This window comes from Scyliorhinus torazame, chromosome 25 (genome assembly GCF_047496885.1).
Source record: "Scyliorhinus torazame isolate Kashiwa2021f chromosome 25, sScyTor2.1, whole genome shotgun sequence".
NCBI lineage: Eukaryota > Metazoa > Chordata > Chondrichthyes > Carcharhiniformes > Scyliorhinidae > Scyliorhinus > Scyliorhinus torazame.
The window spans coordinates 19,183,090-19,208,045 of record NC_092731.1 but is presented as its reverse complement, the minus strand read 5'-3'; the positions used below and the strand labels follow the sequence as shown (position 1 = coordinate 19,208,045).

The 24,956-nt window shown below is 51.7% G+C and overlaps 1 long non-coding RNA gene across 1 annotated transcript in view; it reads left to right on the top strand.

The window, feature by feature from the left end:
- LOC140402523 (uncharacterized) overlaps positions 1–24,203 on the top strand; it is a 29,989-nt gene extending 5,786 nt beyond the window's left edge. The window contains exons 2-3 of the long non-coding RNA XR_011938158.1: positions 8,424–8,488; positions 23,749–24,203. This is a non-coding gene — a long non-coding RNA (uncharacterized lncRNA). The remainder of the gene's footprint in view (positions 1–8,423; positions 8,489–23,748) is intronic.
- Positions 24,204–24,956: the final 753 nt, after the last annotated feature.

Genomic DNA, 24,956 nt, shown 5'->3' with positions numbered 1-24,956 from the left:
TATTAATAGTTCAATAAACGTGTTGAAGCTATCTCCAAGTCTGAACCTTCCTTTGTCAGAGCGTACATCAAGGAAGCAGCTTGTGCTACAACAAGAGCATAACAAAACAGCCCATAGCCTTGTCTGCCTGGGCATCGCAAGTGTACATCTAAATACTTCTTAACTGTTATGAGGGTCTCTGCCTCCACCACCCTTTCAGGCAGCGAGTTCCAGACTCCCACCACCCTCTGGGTAAAATATTTTTCCTCACATCCCCTCTAAATCTCCCGTCCCTTACCTTAAATCTCTGCCCCCTGGTCACTGATCCCTCTGCCAAGGGGAAAAATTTCTTCCTGTCTGCTCTATCTATGTCCCTCTTTAATCTTACACATCTCAGTCATGTCCCCCCCTCAATCTCCTCTGCTCTAAGGAAAATAATCCAAACCTATCTTCACGGGGAGCACGATAGCATTGTGGATAGCACAATTGCTTCACAGCTCCAGGGTCCCAGGTTCGATTCCGGCTTGGGTCACTGTCTGTGCGGAGTCTGCACATCCTCCCCGTGTGTGCGTGGGTTTCCTCCGGGCGCTCCAGTTTCCTCCCACAGTGCAAAGATGTGCAGGTTAGGTGGATTGGCCATGATAAATTGCCCTTGGTGTCCAAAATTGTCCTTAGTGTTGGGTGGGGTTACTGGGTTATGGGGATAGAGTGGAGGTGTTGACCTTGGGTAGGGTGCTCTTTCGAGGAGCCGGTGCAGACTCGATGGGCCGAATGGCCTCCTTCTGCACTGTAAATTCTATGATAATCTATGATAACTAAATCTCTCCAGTCCAGGCAACATCCTGGTAAATCCCCTCTGCACCCTTCCCAGTGCTGTCACATCCCTCCTACAATGTGGAGTCCTGAACTACACACAATACTCTAACTGCAGCCTAACCAACGTTTTATACAGTTCCAGCATAACCTCCCTGCTCTTAAACTCTATCCCTCGGCTAATAAAAGCAAGTATACCAGATGCCTTCTTAACCACTGTATCCACCTGCTCTGCTACCTTAAGGGGCCGGTCGGTGTACATGCTCACCAAGGTCACCCTGATCCTCGGTGCTTCCCAGGGTCCTGCCATTTATCCTGTATTCCCTTGCCCTGTTTGTCCTGCCCAAGTGCATCACCTCACTTATCCGGATTGAATTCCATTTGCCACTGATCAGCCCGTCTGACCATCCGCCCTATATCCTCCTGTAATCGAAGGCTACCCTCCTCACTATTTACCACCCCATCAATGTTCATATCATCCACAAATTTACTGATCAACCCTCCTACATTCAGATCTCCATCATTCCTCTGAACCACAAGGGCCCCAACACTGATCCCACTGGGACCCCACTGGAAACAGGCTTCCGGTCAGAAAAACACCCCTCGACCATCACCCTCTGCTTCCTGCCACTCAGTCAAGCCCCCCTAAACGTCTCAATAATAATACAATTGGTTTTCGTGCCGCTGCCTCTGGGGGAGAATTGCCAAGTACAGCAAGGTTGTGCTGGGGGTCTGTGCCGGCACCTCCCTCACCGCAGAGGGAAATGGCTGTGGGGTTGAGGGATTTACACTCGAGCACAAGATCGAGGCTGACGCCCCAGTGCAGTACCGAGGGGGTGCAGCGGCGTCGCTCTTTTGGATGATGCGTTAAACCTCGCATGCGGACAGAGAAAACCCTGTATTTCAATGAAGAACAGGGGGAGTGCGCCCCCAGTGCCCTGGCCAATACTTATCTCCCAACCAATACCATAAAATCTGGGCCATTACCTCATCGTTGTCTGTGGGATCCTGCTGTCGGCAGATTGGCCGCTGCTGTTCCCACATGGCAACAGGATTCGCGACTCAGTAAGATTCAAGTTCCCAATGGGTGTCAACAAGGTTGGCGTGGGGAGGATGTTACATCTTGTGGGAGAATCTTAGAACCAGGGGGTCACTGTTTGAAAATTAGGGGTGGGCCATTTAAGAGCGGAGATGAGGAGATTCAGGAGGCGATTACCCGAGCCCCGCGCCGGGCCGGAGAATCGCCGCAACCGCGCCCCGACGCCCGCGCGCGATTCTCCGAGGTGCAGAGAATCGGCGCCAAGTGCGCCGGCGCCGGCCGCGGGCCGCTGGAATCGGCGGGGCCGCCGATTCTCCGGCCCGAATGGGCCGAGCGGCCGCGCGGATACGACAGAGTCCCGCCGGCGCCGTTCACCCCTGGTCGCTGCCGGCCGGCCGGGGGGCGGGGAAAAGCGATCCTTCACCGGGGGGGGGGGGGGGGGGTGGCTGTGGGGGGGGGGGGAGCGATCCTTCACCGGGGGGGGGGGGGGGCGGGGGGGGGGGGAAAGCAATCCTTCACCGGGGGGGGGGGGGCCTCCGACGGGGTCTGGCCCGCGATCGAGGCCCACCAATCGACGGGCCGGCCTCTGCCCCCCCCCCCCCCCCCCCGGCCTACATTGTTCCGCGGCTGGCCCCTGAACCCCGACGCCATGTTGAGTCGGGGCCGGTGCGCAGAGGAAGTCCCCCGCGCATGCGCAGGTCGGCGCGGCCCAACTGCGCATGCGCGGTGTCGTGTTGGGTGATCCGATGCACAAATGACCCAACACGGCTGTGGATGGTACAACTCTGTTTTATTGTCTAAACAACGGTAACAACTAACTGCTGGCTTGGGTACGTGCTTCACCAGCTAACCTGTGGACCCAGCCCTATCACTATCTTAGTGAGGCACTCAGCACATGGTGTATGTCTGAGTGGCGCGCTGTGAGCTCTGTGCTCTGAGCTATCTCCTGGTAGAATGAGCAGGAACTGTGGTGTTCCCTGTTTTATAGTGCGTGTGCTCTCACTGGTGATTGGCTGCGATGTTATGTGTGTGCTGGTTGGTCCAACTGCCTGTCCATCAGTGTGTGTGTGATTGCGCCATGATATGCTGATCTGGATATCATGACACGCAGGTTGGCACGGCGTCCATTTGTTGCCGGGAAGGGAGGCTGGACCGGCGTGAACCGCTCCAGCGCTGTGCTGGCCGCCTGTGGGGGCCAGAATCGGTCGTACCAGGGCCCGGGTAAGCGCCGTCGTGAAACGCGATGGCACGAACACTTGGTCTCCATTTTGGGGAATCGTCCCCGTTATCTCTCAAGGGGTTGCGAGTTTTCGCAATCTCTTCCTGAAAAGGTGGCGTGAGCAGAATCTTTGAATATTTTTAAGGCAGATCCAGCTAGCTTCTTGATAAACAAAGGGTGGGGGGGGTGAAAGGTTAACGGGAGGGTCGGGCGGAATGCAGGTTTGAATGCAGGCCCAAGGGGCTGAATGGCCTCCTCCTGCTTCTTGCTCGGCAAAACACTTTACGAGGCGTCCCCAGATCATGAAAGGCGCTATATAAATGCAAGGTCTTATCCAAGAGTCAGAAGGGGTGAAAACGCCAGTTAAATGTGAGGGGGGAGGTGGAGGGATGTTAACAGCTAGCTGAATTGACACAAGGTGATAAAAGAGAAGGCAGCACGGTAGCACAGTGGTTAGCACAATTGCTTCACAGCTCCAGGGTCCCAGGTTCGATTCCGGCTTGGGTCACTGTCTGTGCAAAGTCTGCACATCCTCCCCGTGTGTGCATGGGTTTCCCCCGGGTGCTCCGGTTTCCTCCCACAGTCCAAAGATGTGCAGGTTAGGGTGATTGGCCGTGCTAAATTGCCCTTAGTGTCCAAAATTGCCATAGTGTTGGGTGGGGTTACTGGGTTATGGGGATAGGGTGGAGGTGTTGACCTTGGGTAGGGTGCTCTTTCCAAGAGCCGGTGCAGTCTCGATGGGCTGAATGGCCTCCTTCTGCACTGTAAATTCTATGATAATCTACGATAATCTATGAGAAACTTTAGTGCAGACTGCAGTTCCTGGAGAGGTCAGTTTGTGTTACATTCCCCCGGCTCCCTCCTCCTAACGAGCCGCGGCCTCTCTTATCCCAGCCCCAATGATCAAAAGCCGCAATGGCCCTCTTAAACCTGCCTTTGTTCTGGAGCCTAAGCACCACTAGCTCGAAACAATACCACTTAATCTGTCACGCACAAAAAAAGACACCAAAACACTTACCGACTGTTTTTTTTTCTCACAGTCCTGTTCGGCATGTGGGGGCAATCTCACAGGCAGCTTCCATCCTGGTGGGCCCCTGTTACACTTAAAGGGGCAGATATGGCCCACCCTACCCAAACCCCCTCACCCGTTCCCCACCCCTCAAGTATAAAGCAACTTTGGCATTTAGAAGACAGTTTCCAATAAAGGAAATTGGACGTAAGCGCCTCAGGAGAGAAATAACTGCGGGTCTTGAAGGAAAGGGTAGGGGAATGGGCTAGCACACACACACAGGGCCGAATGGCCCCTTTCTGAGCTGTAACCGTTCTTTGATTCTATGTTTTTGAATGTCGGATACCAGTTTCACACAGGGAGCTCTCGCAAACAGTTAGCATGACGCTGATTAAATAATTTTTGGCACAGGGCAGTCTAGAGAATCCATTGAATCCCGACAGTGAAGAAGGAGGCCATTCGGCCCATCGAGTCTGCACGGCTCTCCGAAAGACCACTTTACTGAGGCCCACTCCCCCGCCCTATTCCCCCTAACCCTGCACATTGATCATGGCCAATCCAGCCGACCTGCGCATCTCTGGGCTGTGGGAGGAAACCGGAGCACCCGGAGGAAACCCACGCACACACGGGGAGAAGGTGCAAACTCCACACAGACAGTGACCCGAGGCCGGAATTGAACCCAAGTCCCTGGCACTGTGAGGCAGCAGTGCTAGCCACTATGCCGCCGTGCCGCCCAGACACCAGGGGATCTATTCAGATTCTTTGAAATAATGTAATGGCGTTGTGGTGAATGTATTCACCTGAATATGAGCTGTCTGTATAGTATTGTAACCTATGGCCAGGAAATAGTAATACGATCTACTTCCAGGTATTGTACTAGAACCCACCGGCTCCACATCTGGATCCGCCCCCCCGGACCGATATATAGACCTGCCACCTGTCGGCGACACTCATTTGTACAGCAGACACTGACAGGCAAGTTCCTGGATAATAAAGCCTTATGTTCACTCGTTCTCATAGTCTCGCAGTGAATTGATGGTATATCAGGCGTCTTTTGTTTTAACCCGGGAGCCGCGGTTCATGATCTGATCTAAAAGACAGGACCTCCGACAGAGCAGCACCCCCTCGGTCCGGCACTGCACTGTCAACCTCGATTATGTGGCATTGGGGTAGGGCTGGAACCCACAACCTTTTGACCCCGAGGTAAGAGCCCTTGTAAAGATGCACTTTCACAGACTTCATTCGCGAACACAAAATGTATCTCTGAATACACCGTGAAATACAGCAACTGATTCATGGTTGTAGCCTGATCCCAAAATGTATCTGCCCAGGATCCTCTCTCACTATGGGGTGATTCCGCAGTCGATTAGTCACACAGATCATGTGACCCTTACTCTGCTGTGTTGCCCTTAAGGGGACACTCAGTACAGCTCTCCATAAGGTTGCCAACTGTGATTAAACCTATTCCTGGAGGGCTCATCACATGACTTGCTGCCCACCCTCCAGCCATTAGTCGGTCAACACGTCTGTCCTGGTGACGTCTGGCCTTCCTACGCCAATCGGAAAGCACAAAGACTCATTACCCACCTGGACGATGTTTGACTGTCACCCAAACAGCCTTTCCCCCCTTTTTCAATGTTTTTATACCTGGTAAAGAGAAACGTTCAAAGAAAATGACAAAAAAAAGGCAATAATTTTTTAATGTCCCGATGATTTTTCTCTGAGGTCGCCCACAGCAGCGGCCTGGAAATTGGTCTTCCATTTCTGGAGACTCCAGGCCCAATCCTGGAGGATTGGCGACGCTAAATCTCTCCCTGGCCTCAATCCCTCTCTATCCCTGTAACCTCCTCCATCCCTGATTCTCTGGTATTTCTGCTCTCGTGGCCCCTAGCGCACCCCCAATTTTCAACACTCCAGGATTTGCGGTCGTGCTGTCAGCTACCTGGATCCCAATCTCTGGAATTCCTTCCCTGAACCTCTTGGGTTCTCTCTCTCTCTGTCTCCCCTTCCTTTGCGGTATTTCATAAAGCTTACCAATGTGGCCATGTTTTTGGTTATCTAATCCATTATCTGCTTAATTTTTCCCCGGGAGCGGGCCTGAGAGGCACGTTGGGATGTTGAAGGCGCTATTTAAATGCAGGTTGTGGCTTGGGTGAGTGAAGGCAGCTGGGAGTCAGTGTGTACAGACAGCGAAGCAGCCTGTTCTGGGGCAGGGCTGACTGTACAGCACAGGTCCAAACAGCCACAGCCCAAGGGCGATAGGCTTTGACGCACGTTGGAAAGCAAGGCCTGACTGCAAAAGAAATTAAAATTGGCAGCCAGGGAATTAAAAGTACACCGTGAACTCGATAATTACTCTGTTCCCCATAACTCATCTCTGTACCTGACACCGTGAAGTAGCTCTACACCACTTGAAAGGCTCCTCGTTGTGTCAATTCTGATGAAGCTCCCTTATTGGAGCAGTTTGCCATCCAGATGTGGTCCTGAGCAGAAATAGAGCAGCAATCACTCAAATGTAGCGCCCCCATCCTGGCCGAATTGGTTGATCTCACGTCGGACACCAGTTGGGGCCCTACCCGGTTTTAATCGCCCCACCATTGGTGGCTGCACCTTCAGCTGACCTAGGCCCCAGGCGTTGCCACTCCCTCTTCGAACCCCTCTGCTTCTCCCTCTCTCCTCCTTTCACACGTTCCTTCAATCCTACCCGCGTCTAGATTTTTTTTTTGCTCGCTGTTTGTCTCAAGATGTGAGATTTGCTGGCCAGGCCTGTGTTCAAGGCGAGGCCTAACCAATGCCTTGTACAGTTTTAGCTAGAGTTCACTAATAAGGCCATAAGACGCAGGAGCAGAAGTGGGCCATTCGGTCCGTCGAGTCTGCTCCATTGAATTAGATCATGACCGATCTGATGTGACAATCCTCAACTCCACTTTGCCTCATTGTCCCCATAATTCTTGACCCCTCACTGATTAAGAATCTGTCTCAGCCTTGAACACACTTAGCGACCCAGCCTCCACAGCTCTCTGCAATAAGAATTCCACAGATTCACTCCCCTCTGAGAGAAGAAATTCCTCCTCATCTCTGTCTGAAATGGGGCGACCCCCTCACTCTGAGATTCTGCCCTCTGGTCCTAGACTCTCCCACAAGGGGAAACAACCTCTCAGCATCGACCCTGTCAAACCCCCCGAGAATCCGATACGTCTACTCTAAACTCCTATGAGCACAGGCCCAACCTACCCAACCTCTCCTCATAAGAAAATCCCTCCCTACCCGGGATCGACCGAGTGAAACTGCTCCGGACTGCCTCCAGTGTTTGTTGTCCCTCTCCGATTCCGAATAATATGTCAAGATTGTTAACGCTCCTGTCAAGCGCCTTGGGACGATTGACTACGTTCAGGGCGCTATGCGAATGAAAGTTGTTCTTTTTACAACCCGAAAGTGAGAAAAAGGCAAAAATCGGCCAGAGTTCCCCCTCCTTCCGGAACATTCTGCAGTGAACAAAGAAGCAAGGCTTAGCGGCCACGCTTCCGACATAGAACAGCAGCCACAAGACCAAAAAGTACTTTGCCGACCATAACGTGCTTTGGGATGTCCAGCGGCACTGAAAGGCGCCATATAAATGCCAGCCTTTCTTGTTCTTTGACTCGACAGTAGCATTCATCACCTCATAACATCAGATCGAAAGGAAGGATCGTTATTAAGCTGTAGCTGCCAGCAATTCTAATTAAGTTACCAATTTATTTAGAAATTACGTTGACGAGTGATGGATGTGGGAGTGATGGAGATGTTCAGACACACAGCAGGCGTGCGTGAATAGCTGGCGGACCCAAGTCTGCATTGCCACTAAAAGAAAGACAAACATTTACTTTTTTCTTTCTTTCCTGGGGATGTGGGTGTCGCTGGGCCGGGCCCAGCAACTGTTGCCCCATCCCTAATCACCCTTGAACTGTGCGTCTCGCTCGGCCGTTTCAGAGGGCAGTTACGAGTCGGCAACCCCATTGCCGCGGGGCCTGGAGTCACGTGTAGGCCAGACCGGGTAAGGACGGCAGATTTCCTTCCCTAAAGGGGGGCATTAGTGAACCAGATGGGTTTTTAACCACAATCAAACTTATTAATTCCAGATTTTATTCACTGAATTTAAATTCCACCAGTTGCCGTGGTGGCATTTGACCCCACATTTTCCCCCAGGCCGAGCGGGGGCCTGCCGATGAATGCCGCCCTTGCCGGCAAGGCAGACAACCAATGTTTGTACTTTTTTAAAAAAATCAAGTATGCAGTAGCTTTTCCAACTCTGTTAAGCACCTCGGGGTAACTTTGTACAATGATCGAGATGTTGTTACGTAAATGTGTCCTTTTTTCTGCCTCAGAACAGGAGGTATGGTCTGGATGCAATGCAGGAACTCACAGGACAAAGGCTGGAGACAGGGACAAGGTCAGTACTTTAGTAAACTTGATGTTCTGCATTTGAGTACAGGACTTGAGATTCCATCCCATCTGCCCACACACACACACTGTAACCATGAGTGACAAGCCCAAGTAACCTCTGAAGGCCTTAAAAGCAGAGACAGTCATTGAAAAACACCGGCCCAGCAGTGGATCGAATAGCTCCCCTTCTGCCTCAGTCAGCTAAGTTATTTTACTGCCTCTGTGGGGGGGGGGGGTCTCACCTCGGCCCCCGTTAATTGGCATCACTGCCCTTGGAAGAAACACTCACTTGTCAGTGCTTTGGACACAACGGGAGGACAGAATTGGGCTTGCCCGTGCCGCCCCCCACACTCGAATAGCCAGCCGCCTCTCGCTGTCAGGGCCCAAGCAGGAGTAAAGGGCGCTTGTCCCACCCCAGAGACCTGAGCACCGAATGCAGACTGGCGCCCCACGTGCAGTGCTGAGGGAGTGCTGCACTGCCGGAGGTGCTGTCCCTCAGGCGAGACGTTAAACCAAGACCCCCATCGGCGGCACGGTGGGCGCAGTGGGTTAGCGCCGCTGCCTCACGGCGCCGAGGTCCCGAGTTCGATCCCGGCTCTGGGTCACTGTCCGTGTGGAGTTCGCACATTCTCCCCGTGTCTGCGTGGGTCTCGCCCCCACAACCCAAAGATGCGCAGGGTAGGTGGATTGGCCACGCTAAATTGCCCCTTAATTGGGGAAAAAAAAGAATTGGGTATGTTCAAACGTGTCTTGGGAAAGGAGCAGAACTCTTGACTCTTTATTCAACAGCAGCCAGAAGCTAACAGGGTATTCTAAATTTAGGGAAAAAAGCTTTGAAGAAGTTCACGGAGGTTGTCCTCGGCAACTGTGCCCAATTTGTCCATAAACTGCAAATTGCTAAGAAAACAGGGGGTTCCTGCCCATTAATCTCATTGCTCTACTTGGGAGCTCGCCACGAGCAAATTCACCGCTACATTTCCCAGGAGCAAGTAACGGTTGTGGCACAGGCGGAGGCCATTCGGCCTGCTGTGTTTGTGCTAGCTCTCGGTAAGAGAAACCCGGCTCGTCCCACTCTTCGGCCCCGGAATCTTCGTCCCCTCCGGTAATGGTCCAATTCCCCTTTGAAAATCGCGATGGAGTCTGCCTCCACCACACTCTCAGACAGTGCAACCCAGATCCTAACCGCACGCTGCGTAAAACGGTTTTCCCTCAAGCCGTTGCCGGTCCTCTTGCCCTCTGGTTCTCGGCCCCTCCAGCAAAGGGGGCAGTTTCTCCTTCTCGACTCGGACCAGCGTCGCCACAGTGACCTATTTTTGTGTTCTGTGATCTTGACTTGCAATGAATCTACAGAACTGCTGGTGGCTGAACTCGAACGACGTTTTATTGATGTGCATGTGGTAAGGCATCGATCAGAATCAATACAGACCAAGTTATCATAGAGTTACATTAAACTCTCCTGGAAACACCCTTATGTGCGACTGTCCTCATGTACGCCTTACAACCTTCTCCAGAGACTCCGATGTCACATGACCGATGTCACAAGAGCGCATGGTAGATCTGTACCGGTAGATCTGTACCGCCCTCTGCTGGTTGGAGGTCGCACGACCAACTATATACAATATTGTCTGCAGGCATATCACCCACATCTTTGTTGGCTGCAACGTGCTTTGGGCCGTGCCTGGCCTCATGAACGGCGCTATGCAAATGCAAGGTCCTCCTTTCCATCATCTCGATGCTCATGCGCTCAGAGTGCGGGGGTGGGGGGATGGGATCAGGGCCGGCCTCCGATGGATTCTGCCCAGGTTCACTATCCAGGTTCACCCGTGAAGGGTAACCACGGGATACCAAGGGAGGGATTGACGCCATGGTAGCTCAACCCCGGCGCACGCCTTCCAGAGAGAAAGGGAGAGACACACTGACTCAGATACAGGCACCAAGGGGAGCGCAGACAGTGTCGCTGCAGCAATCTAGGAGATCGCTGAGTCTCATTAACATCATTATGCTAATCCCATTGCCTCGGGACACCTATCATTTGGCTTTGGCAACTGCACTTTATTTCGTTCAAAAACACATGGAACGATTATAATTAATACCTCAGCAAAAGGATAGGGTGTTGACAAGTTGTGTGATGATAGCTCCTGTCAGGTACTGGTAAGCACAATCCCAAAATCGGAGCCAGAACCGTTTAAAAATTATTTCTCCACGCTTTGCCGTTTTGAAATCTGGAAAGGGATCTCACTGGGCTAACGACCCCACCCTCTCCCGAGGTCAATTCAAAGTTAAAGTAAGACCTATGAGTTCAGATACAGCCGACAACTTCCTTCCGAGGGGCGACTACTGAGGCAGGGGATATGGCAACCAATTTGCGGACAGCAAGCTCCTGCATGCGGGACAGCCGGTTCGTGATGCGGAAACTGGCCCACAGTGCGGGTTCGATTCCCGTACCGGCTGAGGTCATCCATGAAGGCCCGGCCTTCTCAGCCTCCCCCGAGGCGTGGTGACCAGGGCAGCGCGGCGGCGCAGTGGGTTAGCGCTGCTGCCTCGCGGCGCCGAGGTCCCAGGTTCGATCCCGGCCCCGGGTCACTGTCCGTGTGGAGTTTGCACATTCTCCCAGTGTTTGTGTGGGTTTCGCCCCCACAACCCAAAGATGTGCAGGGTAGGCCGTGCTAAATTGCCCCTTAATTGGAAAAATGAATTGGGTACTCTAAATTTATTTTTAAAAAGGTTAAACCACCACCAGTCAGCTCTACACCCCTCAAAGGGGAAAGCAGCCTTTCATCACCTGGGACCATGGACGACTTTACCTTACTTTTCCAAAGGACGATGTGATCACTTGCCAGGCAATCACCTTCTGCCGTGGGACCAGGGCCCAAAACCCTTCTGGGTTCAAAGGAGAAAGAGAGCCCGACCCACTGAGCCAGAGTCAGTGTCGAACGCGCCAAGTTTAGAGATTGGGACTTCCGCCAAACCTCGGGTTGCCAACTCCGGCTGGACATTCCAGGAGGTTTCATCACATGACCACCCACCTCACCACAACCCCAGCCATTGGTGGGCTGGCGCGCTCATCGCCGGGGGCGCCGCCAAACCCACATTCTATTGGCACGTGCGTTGGCTTTTTTTGCCACACACCCGGATGGCACTTGACTGCCTGCCTCTCTCTGCCAGCTCTCTGTCAATGTTCCTCACAATGGAGATCATACTCAAAAGAAATTCAGAAAACAATTTATTTTTAAACGCTCCTCCCAAGCTCTCTCTCTCCCAAGCCAGTCGCAGCAGTTTAACCTTTAATTCCCGGGCTCGCCTGGAGAGTTGGCAGCCCTCCCCCGCCGGGGAAGTTTGCAGGTTTAGTTGCCCAGTTAGTTGGCAAGACAATGGAAGATTACATACACGTTCGGAGCAGGGGTAGGCCATTCGGCCCTTCGAACCTGCTCTGCCATTCAACAAGGTCATGGCCGATTAGGTGTGTCTTGAACTCCACGTTCCTACCTACCCCTGATGACCTTTGACTCCCTTTGAAGGCCAAGAACCTCTCTACCTCTGCCTTAAAATTAGTCAATGACCCTGCCTCTACCGTTCTCTGGGGAAGAAAGTTCCAAGGGGCCATGACCCTCTGGGAAAATATCTCACCACATCTCTTAAGTGGGGGACCCCCTTATTTTTAAACTGTCCCCCCCTAGTTCAACGAGATCATGGCCCATCTGTATCTTATAATGTTTCTCACTATCTATTTGGACTATCTATGAGGAGATTTGATAGAGGTGTTCGAAATCATGAAGGGTCGGAACTGAGCAGATCAGCAGAAACTGTCCCCGGTAACTGAAGGATCTGGAAAACCGGAGCACGCAGATTTAAGGTGATCGGCAAAAAGCAACATGTGGAAAATCTTTTAGTGCCTGAATCACAAAAGGCAAGTGTGCAGGCGCGGCACGTAATCAGGAAAGTTGTTGTTTTATTTTATAAATTTAGAGTACCCAATTCATTTTTTTCCAATTAAGGGGCAATTTAGCGTGGCCAATCCACCTACCCTGCACATCTTTGGGTTGTGGGGACGAAATCCACGCAAACACGGGGAGAATGTGCAAACTCCACACGGACAGTGACCCAGAGCCGGGATCGAACCTGGGACCTTGGCCCCGTGAGACAGCAGTGCTAACCACTGCGGCACCGTGCTGCCCTGTAATTAGGAAAGTTAATAGAACTTTATCATTTATTGCCAGGGGAATTGAATAAGGCCGGCACGGTGGCACAGTGGTTAGCACGGCTGCCTCACAGCGTCAGGGACCCGGGTTCGATTCCGGCCTCAGGTGACTGTCTGTGTGGAGTTTGCACGTTCTCCCCATGTCTGCGTGGGTTTCCTCCGGGTGCTCCGGTTTCCTCCCACAGTCCAAAAGATGTGCAGGTTAGGTGGATTGGCCACGTTTAAAAATTGCCCCGAGGGCAGCACGGTGGCGCAGTGGGTTAGCCCCTGCAGCCTCACGGTGCCAAGGTCCCAGGTTCGATCCCGGCTCTGGGTCACTGTCCGTGTGGAGTTTGCACATTCTCCCCGTGTCTGCGTGGGTTTCACCCCCACAACCCAAAGATGTGCAGGATAGGTGGATTGGACACGCTAAATTGCCCCTTAATTGGGAAAAATGAATTGGGTACGCTAAATGAATTGGGTATTCTATATATATATATATATTTTAATTGCCCCGGAGTGTGCAGTTTAGGTGGGGTTACGGGGATAGGGCGGGGGGAGTGGGCCTAAACTGGATAGCCTTTCAGAGGGTCGGTGTAGACTCGATGGGCTGAATGGCCTGCTCTGCACTGTAGGAATTCTATGGTTCCACAAAAGTAGGGAAGTTATTCCTCAGTTGTGAGACACAATCTGGATTACCGTGTACAGTACCGGTCTCCTTATTTAACAAAGATGTTAATGCGTGAGAAGCCATTCAGAGAAGGTTTACCAGACTCATACCAGGAATGGGAGGAAAGGTTGGAGAGGCGGGGCTTGTATCCGCTGGAGTTTAGAGGAGTGAGAGGTGACTTGATTGAAACATATAAGATCTTGAGGGGGTATCGACAGGGTGGGTGTGGAGAGGATGTTTCCTCTTGTGGGAGAATCTAGAACTCGGGGTCACTGTTTAAAAATAAGAGGGTCGTCCATTTTAAATGGAGTTGGGGAGCATTTTTTTTTCTCAGTGGGCGGTGAGTCTCCGGAACGCGCTTCCTCAAGAGGCGGTGGGAGCAGAGACTTTGAATATTTTTGAGGCAGAGGAGGGTAGATTCTTGAGGGGGGTGACAGGTTATCAGGGGGTAGGCAGGATGCTGATTTGAGGTTACTCTCAGATCAGCCATGATCTCAGTAAATGCCGGAACAGCCTCAAGGGAACGAATGGCCTCCTCCTGTTCCTTGTTTGTACGTTCGTATATATGTGTGTGAGAATGGTTAGGATTTGGGATGTGCTGCCCGAGAGGGCTTGGAGGCAGAGTCAAACAAGGCCTTCAAAAAAGAATTGGACCATTGTCTGAGGGGAAATGATTCATTGGGCTACAGGGAATTGGCAGGGGAGTAGGACAAGGCTCTTTTAAGAGAAACGGCAGGGAAACAATGGACTGAATGGCCTCCCGTCTGTACGAAAACTGTCTCTCAGAACCTCTGCAGGGACTGCGCGTGAGTCCAGTGAGGAAGGCATTGTGTTTGCCTGAGATGGTCTTCCTTCCATTGGCCATAACGATTTCTTAGAATACTAGATAGTTTATAATCTGACCACACAGTGCAACATTGAGGGAACGCTGCCCTGTTGAAAGGGGCGGGTTGTGAGGTGAAATTGATAACCTTGCACTTTCCATAAACTGCAGCTCATCCAAATCCCTGCTGCCCCTACCCTAACTTAACATCATCCTTTTTGGCCGCCACCCATGTGCCCGCTGACCTACACCGGCACCCAGTTTGACAATGCTACGATTCGGAAATTCCCAGCCTTGTGCTCAAATCCTTCCGTAGCCTCACCCCGCGCCATTTTGATAACCCTCTCCAGCCTTCCGAGTTCTCCCCGCTCCTCCAAAGGTGGCCTCTTGCTCATCCCCGATTTTCATCGCTCCGCCATTGGCAGATAGGCCTTGAGTTGCCTGGGCCCCAGACTCTGGGATCCTTCCCCCTAGGCCTCTCCTTAAAGCTTTGACCAAACTTTTTTGTCACCCACCTCAATTTCACCTCATGTGACTCGGATATCAAATGTTGTTTGATAACGCTCTTTTTTTTACCAGATTAAAATCATAGAATTTACAGTGCAGAAGGAGGCCATTCGACCCATCGAGTCTGCACCAGCTCTTGATAAGAGCATCCTACCAAGCCCACACCCCCAATCTATCCCCATAACCCAGTAACCACACCCAACACTAAGGGCAATTTTGGACACTAAGGGCAATTTTGGACACTAAGGGCAATTTAGCATGACCAATCCACCTAACCTGCACATCTTTGGACTGTGGAAGGAAACCGGAGCACCCGGAGGAAACCCATGCAAAAGGAGCGATACCAATGCTCCCATGGTGTCGTTGAGGTTGTGTCTGTCCCAAGGGCAGCACGGTAGCACAGTGGTTAGCACAGTGGATTCACAGCTCCAGGGTCCCAGGTTTGATTCCCGGCTTGGGTGACTGTCTGAGCGGAGTCTGCATGTTCTCCCCCGTGTCGGCGTGGGTTTCCTCCGGGTGCTCCGGTTTCCTCCCGCAGCTCAAAGATGTACAGATTAGGTGGATTGGCCGTGATAAATTGCCCTTAGTGTCCAAAAAGGTTATGTTGGGTTACGGGGATAGGGTGGTGGTGTGGGCTTGGGTAGGGTGCTCTTTCCAAGAGCTGGTGCAGACTCGATGGGCCGAATGGCCTCCTTCAGCACTGTAAATTCCATGATTCTATGATTCTATGAATCCCAAAGGACAATTGGAAGTAGAGCAATGGAGGGTGCTGGAAAATCCCAGCCTTAGTCACCGTTGCAATGGAGGTGCCCAACAAAGCCAATTGGTGTTTTGGGGATCTTGCTGTTCCAAGACGAATTGGCAGTGATATACCATCAATTCACAGCGGGACCATATGAACAAGTGAACAAAGGCTTTATTACACAAAGAACTAGCCTGTCAGTGACCTCTGTACAAATGGGTGCCACCCACTGGGCGCGGGACTATATACCGTCCCGGGGGGGGGAGCCAGAGGCGGAGCCAGAGGCGGAGCCCACCAGGGTTCCAGCTCAATCCTTAAAGGTTAAACGTTACACAGGCACCACATCTCCTGGTGAATACATTCACCACAGGCAGGGTGGATCCTGAGGGGATGTTTCCTCTCGTGGGCGAAACCTAGATCTAAGGGGCGCTGTTTAAAAATCTGGGGGTCTCCCAATTAAAGTGGAGATAAGGAGGAATTTCTTCTCTCTGAGGGTCTTTAGTGTTTGGGATTCTCCTACCCAGGGAGCAGTGGAGGCTGTAGGTCATTAAATATAACGCAGATAGAATACTGTGAACAGTTTTGGTCCCTTATCGAAGGAAAGATAGATTGGTACTGGAGGCAGTCCAGAGAAGGTTCACGAGGTTGACCCCGGGGAGGGAGGGAGTTTCTTATGAGGAGAGGTTGAGTAGGTTGGGCCTGTCCTCATTGGAGTTTAGACGAATGAGAGGCGACCTTATTGAGACATATCGGATTCTCAGGGGGTTTGACAGGGTCGATGCCGAGAGGATGTTTAGTGGCCAAAGAAGAGACTTCAGGGAACGGACGTTAGGCAGGATAAGAACAAGGTTTATTTACACTATACACAATGACCACAAGAACTACAACTCGTCACCCCGAAGGGACACCCTCCCCGACCTGCACCCAGGACGAGGTTTTGATACCGTGAAGCTCCTCCCAGTCGGGGAGAGTCTCCGCCCCCTCAATTACCGGGAGAGTTCATATTCCATGGTGTTGGAGGGAAATTGGATACGACATAGTGATTGGGCCCTGAGGGAGTTGTAACAGTTGTTTTCCCATGTGGAAGAGTCTGGGACCAGAGGGAAGAATCTCAGAGTGAGGGGTCACCCATTTCAGACCGAGATGAGGAGGAATTTCTTCTCTCAGAGGGGAGTGAATCTGTGGAATTCTTTTTTGTTATAAATTTAGAGTACCCAATTCATTTTTTCCAATTAAGGGGCAATTTAGCGTGGCCAATCCACCTACCCTGCTCATCTTTGGGTTGTGGGGGCGAAACCCACGCAAACACGGGGAGAATGTGCAAACTCCACACGGACAGTGACCCAGACCCGGGATCGAACCTGGGACCTCAGCGCCGTGAGACTGCAGGGCGAACCACTGCGTCACCGTGCTGCCCCTGAATCTGTGGAATTCTTTACCGCAGAGAGCTGTAGAGGCTGGGTCGTTCAACTGTGAGAGGGATGGGCAGCACGGTGGTGCAGTGGGTTATCCCTGCGGCCTCACGGCGCTGAGGTCCCAGGTTCGATCCCGGCTCTGGGTCACTGTCCGTGTGGAGTTTGCACATTCTCCCCGTGTCTGCGTGGGTTTCGCCCCCACAACCCAAAGATGTGCAGGGTAAGTGGATTGGCCGCGCTAAACTGCCCCGTAATTGGAAAAAATGAATTGGGTACTCTAAATTTATATTTTAAAAAGTGTGAGGCAGACAGATTTTTAACCAGTGAGGGAATCGAGGGTTATGGGGCTAAGGCAGGAATGTGGAGTTGAGGATTATCACATCAGATCAGTGATGATCTCATTGAATGGAGCAGACTCGATGGGCCGAATGGCCCACTTCTGCTCCTATCTCTGTTTTTAATATTTAAAAACAAACTAGGGGCTTTTCACAGTAACTTCATTGAAGCCGACTCGTGACAATAAGCGATTATTATTATTATAAATTCCAATTAAGGGGCAATTTAGCGCGGCCAATCCACCTACCCTGCACATCTTTGGGTTGTGGGGGTGAAACCACCAAAACACGGGGAGAATGTGCAAACTCCACACGGACAGTGACCCAGAGGCGGGACCGAACCCGGGTCCTCGGCGCTGTGAGGCGGCAGGGCTAACCCACTGTGCTACCAGGCTGCCCTTCAACAGATTTTTGATAAACAAGGGAGCAACAAGTCAGGGATATGGCGGATGTAAGGCAGGAATGTGGTGAGAAGGTCACAGTCAGATCAGCCATGACTTTATTGAATCACAGGTTCGATGGGCTGAATGGCCATCTCTGCTCCTATTTCCGATGATCTTGTGAAGCTCGCGTATGCACTGGGGAAGCTTGGGGATGGGTTAAGGCTCTGGGCAAACGAACGATTCTTCAATCTGACTGTGCAATCAACAGGTTAACAGATTCGCAGATAGAGGAGACATGGGAGGGAGCTGTCAACCAGACGTGCTTACACACTGCGGAGACGACTGTCAGGTCGGAGGGGAGAGAGTTTGTACCCTGACGGACGCTTTGTTAAGCCGCCGCACTCTTTGGCTCCCTCGGCAGACTGGTACGCGCCACTTAATGAGCGAACACAAGCTGCGGAAGCTCCAGGCGCTCATTATCCTCTTTCAGTGTGATCTGTTTACCCAGAGATACGGATATCAGAGGCTCCGGGACACTGGGAAGCAACACTGGAAAAATCTGCTCCTTTTGGCATCACGTCAAGCATACTCTCAGCCAAAACCATCACCACCAGACAAAATGAATCACATCTTACATGAAGAGAGAGGGGTGGGGGGGGGGGGGGGAGGAGAAAATAAGCACGTTAACCCTTTCAGAGTTCAATTTTGTGACTGGGACGGAGCTACACAGGCTGAGCGAATGTGGGGTCCCAACCCTCTTCGCTGTAGAGTCATCGGGTCTCGGCAACGGCAGTGGTTGGCTGGTGGGGGTTGGGAGGAGGGCCTTGGTTTAGGCCTGGGTTCCGCTAGGCCAGGGAGGAGCAACAACCTTCGCTCACGTTCAACCTCACATCGCTGAGTCCATGGGCGGGATTTTCCATCCGTTTCCGCTGGCCGGATCATCTGGGCCTGTCGGTGACGAACCCCCCCCCCCCCCCCCCCCCCAGGCCATTCCCCCACACGCCTGGCTGATATCCCACATTCCAGCCTCCGCGAACTTGGGGCCATCCAAAGCTCTGCTGCTCCTCCCCTAACTCGCGCCAGGTCCCGTTCGCCCTCACCGTGCTCGCTGAACGACATTAGCTCCCAGTTCAACAAAGCCTCCATTTAAAAATTCTCATCCTTGTTGTCAAATCCCTCCGTGGCCTCGCTCCCTCCCTACCCTCTGGAATCTCCTCCAGCCCCGCAACCCTCCCAAATCTCTGCCCTCCTCGAATTCTCGCCTCTTGCGCATCCCTCGACTTTAATCCCTGCATCGTTGGCAGCCGTGCTTTCTACTAATATATTTTATTACATTAGAGGCACTATATAAATACAAGTTGTTGTTGTTGACTGAATAAGGAATCAAGTACAAGCTCTGGCAATGTTATTAGAATTTTGTTCCCCCCCACCCAGCTCAAGAAAGGCCCGAACAAGAGGGGGACAAAGGAGGAACTTCAAAGGCACCCTGAAGGCTTACCTCACGTCAATGCCTGGGACACCCTTGCTCAGAAGAAACCTTCTTGGGGGATTCTCCTGATTGAAGGAACAGAATTCTTCGAGGAGGCCCAGCGGCAGGAGGAGGCCCGGAAAGGAGCCTGAGGAAGGATCTAGATTCCAAAGACCGATCCCACCTCCCAGAAACACCTGCCAAGTGTGCGGTCGAAGATGCGTCTCTAGGATTGAAGGACCCACAGAGCCCATGACCAGTAAGACGGAGTTCCTTAGATGGACAATCATACTCGTTCGCGAGTGATCGCCGATTCAGAGAAGACTGCACTGCACCATACTACACGGTAACGTGCCATAGACTGTGCAGGTGTCACCTACCTCCTGGGAACTCGACTTTAATAATAAACAGGAATCAGATGATGGTGTAGTGGTGTTGTCAGTGGACTACTAATCCAGAGGTCTGGGGTAATGCTCGGGGAACCCAGGTTCGAATCCCACCACAGCAGATTTGATTCCAATAAAAATGTGATTAAAAGTCAAATAATGACCATGAATCGATTGTTGTAAAAACCCATCTGCTTCAATAATGTCCTTTAGGGAAGGAAATCTGCCGTCCTTACCTGGTCTGGCCTACACGTGACTCCAAACCCGCAGCAATGTGGTTGACTCTTTTTTTTTCTTCAATTAAGGGGCAATTTAGCGTGGCCAATCCACCTAACCTGCACATGTTTGGGTTGTGGGGGCGAAACCCACGGGGAGAATGTGCAAACCCCTGTGTCTGCCTGGGTTTCCTCCGGGTGCTTCGATTTCCTCCCGCAGTCTTTCAGAGGGCAGGTGCAGACTCGATGGGCCGAATGGCCTCCTTCTGCACCGTAGGAATTCTGTGTTCCATGAGAGGCTTTAGTTCAGGGGAATTCCGGTGACGGCCATGGAGTGAATGGTCGCTTATTTGGTAGCTCCCACCTCATGGTGGACCTTTGGAACCTTTTTCCCTGTCTTATGGGGGAGTTGATCGTCAAAACAGGAGAGGCTTTAGTTCGGAAGAGAGATCAGGGGCGGGATTCTCTCAGACCGGGGCCAGGCCGGAGAGTTCCCGCGACCGGCGCGAATCGCGCCACGCGGCCCCAACGCCGGCACGCGATTCTCTGCAGAGCAGGGAATCGGCGCCATTGGTGCCAGTGTGGTTGGTTGGCGCGGCGCCGGTTCACGGCCCGGGATGGGCCGAGCGGCCGTCGTAAAAACGCCGGGAACTCGGCATGGAAGGGAGTGATGGCGGCCTGTGGGTGGGGGGGGGTCCGACCTCGGGGGGGGGGGGGCCTCCGACGTGGCCTGGCCCGCGATCAGGGCCCATTAAAGAAGATCTGGAGGCGGTATCTTCAACCCATGATCAGTTTAAACAAATAACTGGAGACATTAATGTAAGATTAACGCTAAGGTAGCAGACGAGAGAAATTTCCTCCCTCTGCGCAAGGCTGTCTGGATGTGTAATTCTCCATCAGAAACTCTGAGAACCCAGATTCCAGAACAACTTTCAAGCAGAAACATTTTCATTCCTCTCGTCCAACCCTTCCTGAACACCTATCTCTCGGAATATGTCTTTTCACCTGAGCCTTCGCTTCCTGTACAGACGTTGTAGACCTCACTGAGAAATCAGTCTACGTCTGGAGTTCCCAAGAGGTATTATTAAAAGGCCCATTAATTCTGGCAATCTAGTTACTCACTACAAAACCTTGGAGACCATGTTGTATCAGTCCTGTCACTCCACTGAAGGTGCGAACTCTTGCCAGTGTTGGCATGGCCCTGGTACCTTGTTCGTATCGAGGGGTCAGCTGCAGCAACACTTGCCTCTTATTCAGCAGGTGATGGGTTCAAATCCCACTCCCGAGGCTGAAACACCATGAGGGAGTGCAGCATTGTCAGAGGTGCCACCTTTTGGATTAAACCTTCAACCTGGGTTCCAAAACACTCAACAAGCTGGACGCTACCCTGGACAAAGCAGCCCCGCTTGATCGACACCCCATCTGCCGCCTTCAAAGAGGGCAGCACGGTAGCACAAGTGGATAGCACTGTGGCTTCACAGCGCCAGGGTCCCCGGTTCGATTCCCCGCTGGGTCACTGTCTGTGCGGAGTCTGCACGTTCTCCCCGTGTCTGTGTGGGTTTCCTCCGGGTGCTCCGGTTTCCTCCCACAGTCCAATGACGTGCAGGTTAGGTGGATTGGCCATGATAAATTGCCCTTAGTGACCAAAAAGGTTAGGAGGGGTTATTGGGTTACGGGGATAGGGTGGAAGTGAGGACTTAAGTGGGTCGGTGCAGACTCGATGGGCCAAATGGCCTCCTTCTGCACTGTATGTTCTATGTTCAAAATTCACTCCCTCCACCCCAAACGCACATTGTCAGCAGTGTTTAACATCTACCGTCTTCAATGGCGGCAGGGTTGCACAGCGGTTAGCACTGCTGCCTCACAGCGCCAGGGACACAGGTTCGATTCTGGCCACGGGTGACTGCCGGTGTGGAGTTTGCATTTTCTCCCCTGTGTCTGCGTGGGTTTCCCCCGGGGGCTCCGGTTTCCTCCCACAGTCCAAAGATGTGCAGGTTAGGTGGATTGGCCATGGTCATTGCGTGGGGTTATGGGTATAGGGGAGTGGGCCGAGGTAGGACGCTCTTTCAGAGGATCTGTGAAGACTCAATGGGCCAAATGGCCTCCTTTTGCACTGTAGGGATTCTATGGATTCTAATTCATTTGACAGCACCGTCCAAACCAGGGACCCCTATCGGCCAGAAGGACAAGGGGCAGCAGACATTTGGAAACACCACCACCCTCAAGCTCTCTCCCAAGCTGCGCAGCATCTTGACTTGGAAATATCGTCCGTTCCTTTACTGACACTGGGTCAAAATCCTTGTATGCCCTCCCTAACAGCACAGTGGGTGTACCTACACCAGATTGACTGCAGAGGTCCAAGAAGGCAGCTCACCATCTTGTCAAGGACATGTAGGGTGACTAATCAATGCCGGACTTGCCAATGACACCCACGTCCCGTCAAAGAATTTTTGAAAATTGTTTTCTCAAGTGCCTTCCTTGGCATTATTTTGAAGAAGGGTCGGGGAATTCTCCCTCGCGGAATTGTCATGTGAGACTACCTTTAAGAAATGGGTGTTTAAGAAATGTACCTTTAAGAAATGTGTGTTTAAGAAATGTACCTTTAAGATGATGTCAGAGAGTGGGTGGAGCTGGGCTGTCTGTCGGCTTTTTACTTTCGTTTTAGGCTGTTTGCTGCAGGGTGTGTTTTGGTTACGTTTTCAGTGTTGGAGCTGAAGCCAGACCAAGCAGGTGTCCTGCTGTTCTCTCTGCCATGCAAAGACTATCTCTTGATCATTTGGTGAATTCAGAATTATAAATGTTCTCAGTAGTGAATGTAAACCTAATGTGCTTCGGTTAAAAGGTGTTTCTTTTGTCTTCTGGATGTTGTTTGGGAAGTTATTAAGGATTACTTAGTGTTGTATTCTTTGGGGGTTGTATTTGAATTGTTGGTTGCTAAGATGTTCACTGTATGTTTTAAAAAGGTTAACTTGAGTTCATAGAATAAACATTGTTTTGCTTTGACAAATACTTTTCCATTTCTGCTGTCCCACACCTGTAGAGTGGGCCGTGTGCTCCCCATACCACAATCTATTAAAAGTTGTGGGTCAGGTGAACTCCATGATACACTTTGGGGTTCTCTAAACCCTGGCCCATAACAGAATAAAGAGAAATTGCTTCCAGTGAACAAAGGCTGTAACCGGGTTACTCTTCCTGTCGAAACCGATCTTGGCTTGTCTTAAAATGAATCAACCTGGAACGCAGCCTCTGCCAAGTCAGCCTTTGGATATCTCTGGGGGAGGCTGAGGTTACACTTAATGTTCTGAGGTGAATGGGTGTGGGGCGCAGAAGCCAATGAGGGAGAGTTAAGCAGCAGTCGGCAGCTCGCACTGAAATACCTGAGCAAAAACCACCAAGAAGCCAGTCCCGGAATTCCAACAGTGCCGGGAAATTCCATTCAATGGGGACAGCCGGAGGCCACTCAGCCCCTCCAGCCTTATTCTGCCCACTCCGGTTCTATAATGGGAGCTCAGCAACATAGGAAGAGGAGCAGGCGATTCAGCCCCTCGATCCTGTCCCCGCCATTCAATGAGATCAAGGCTGATTTGTGACCTAACTCCATAGACCTGCCTTTGGCCCCGACCCCTTCATATCTTTGCTGAACTAAAATCTATCTCAGACTTAAAATGAACAACTGTTCCAGTTTCAACTGCTGTGTGTGGGACAGAATTCCAAACCTCTACCAGCCTTTAAGTGAAGAAGTTCTTCCGAACATCTCTCCTGAACGGTTTCGCCCTAATTTTTAGACTCTGCCCCCTAGTTTTAGAATCGCCGATAAGTGGAAATAGTTTATCTTTATCTACCCTGCCTTTCCCTGTTAATACCTTGAAGACTTCGATCAGATCACCCCTTAACCTTCTGAATTCTAGCCAAAACAGGTCCAATTTGTGTAATCTCTCCTCGTAACTCAACCCCTGTAGTCTAGGTATCATTTTTGTAAACCTACATTGCGCTCCCTCCAAAGCCAAAATATCCTTTTTCAGGTGTGGTGCCCAGAACTGATCACAGTGACTCGAAGTGGGGTCTAATCCCTTAACAGCGCCTATACTTCCTCAGGAAACTAAGGAAATTCAGCATGTACACATTGACTCGTACCAATTTTTACAGATGCACCATAGAAAGCATCCTATCGGGCTGCATCACAGCCTGGTATGGCAACTGCTCGGCCCAGGACCGCAAGAAACTTCAGAGAGTCGTGAACACAGCCCAGTCCAGGACGTGATCCTGTCTCCCATCCATTGACTCCGTCTACACCTCCTGCTGCCTTGGGAAAGCGGGCAGCATAATCAAAGGTTCGTTCCACCCAGGTTATTCCCTCTTCCAACCTCTTCCATTAGGCATAAGATACAAATGTCTGAGAACGCACATGTAATAACCTGCACAGGACTCATCCACCTGGGGGTGATTGTTCCCTGTGTATGTATGATGCTGTTGCTGAAATAAAGGACTTTTAAGAAGCTCGTTGGACTCCCCTGGCTTTATCACATTGGCGACGAGGATGAATTGGAGCTGTCGGCGTGCTGCTTGTTCGGCTGAGCTACCTCCCGGGAATTTTTTTTTAAAAAGTGGACTACGGTACCGAGTTTGTTTCTGTGGGGTTTTTTTAGCGCCTCTAATGTTATGGAAGGCGAGAGCCGGGTCGAGTTGTTTTTTTCCTGCCGGCTTGTGAAGTGCGTCCGCTGGGAGTGATCTGGAGTCTGATGTGTCCGGCAGTACCAGATGCGGTGTCATTCTGGTGTGGGGCGCGTAGCGTTTCGTCCGTCTCTGTCTACTGTTGTTTCCTGATGCTGGCAGAGCGGTCCACCGGGGAGTCCGTTCTCGAGTTGCCGCCGCCGCTTTGGAACGTCATTCTGGTCGTGAGCGCAGCGTTTCTGTTTGGAAGACTGTTCTGCGGCAGCTTGGACTGTGGGATTTACAACAGTGATGTTTTGCCTGCGACCTGACAGTTATTGTACGACTGCAGGTTTTGTGCCTGGAGACTGGTGTGGAGTTGACTGGACATTCCATATGTGACTTTTGGTCGTGTGGAAGCTGGCACGGAACCCTGCTGTTTATTTTTATTTGCGCTGTGTGTTTATTTGCCTGTGCACTGTAAGAATGTCGGGGCGTCAGCTCTCTGGGCATTTTGGTCGGTGTTTTATTTTTTGGGGTAGAATTTAGAGTGCCCAATATTAAAAATTAAGGGGAGTTTGGTAGTTGCGGGACGTTGAGGTGGACGTTGTCTGATTCCCCCCCCCCCTGTTCCCTCTGTGGCTGGAAGGCATGCCACGCCGATTGGGCCTTGGGTTGATGGGTCCGATGCTGTGGCGCGCGCC